Here is a 330-nt window from a genome sequence, read left to right on the forward strand (position 1 = left end):
CATGGGAAGAGCAACAGTGTCCCACAGTGCAGGGTTGTGGCAAGACACCATTCTTTCTCAGCAACACAGCTCTCTTCCTCAAAATTTGCAATTATTATTATTCCCTATTAAATTTGTATACCGCCCTTCCTCCTAAATTCACAACATAAATATGACTGGGGTGGAAGAAGCGGGTAATAACTAGCGGGCCGCGTTTGGCCTTTTGGACCAAACTTCAGGCGCAATTCAAATTGCGCGCGAGCGGCGCATGTCGCGCGCAAAGGCCCCCTGCAATGCATCGCGGGCTGCAAGCGCAGCAGGCGCGCGCACGAGGCGCCCGGGCCCCGGGGT

This window comes from Podarcis muralis, chromosome 13, assembly GCF_964188315.1.
Source record: "Podarcis muralis chromosome 13, rPodMur119.hap1.1, whole genome shotgun sequence".
Classification (NCBI taxonomy): Eukaryota; Metazoa; Chordata; class Lepidosauria; order Squamata; family Lacertidae; genus Podarcis; species Podarcis muralis.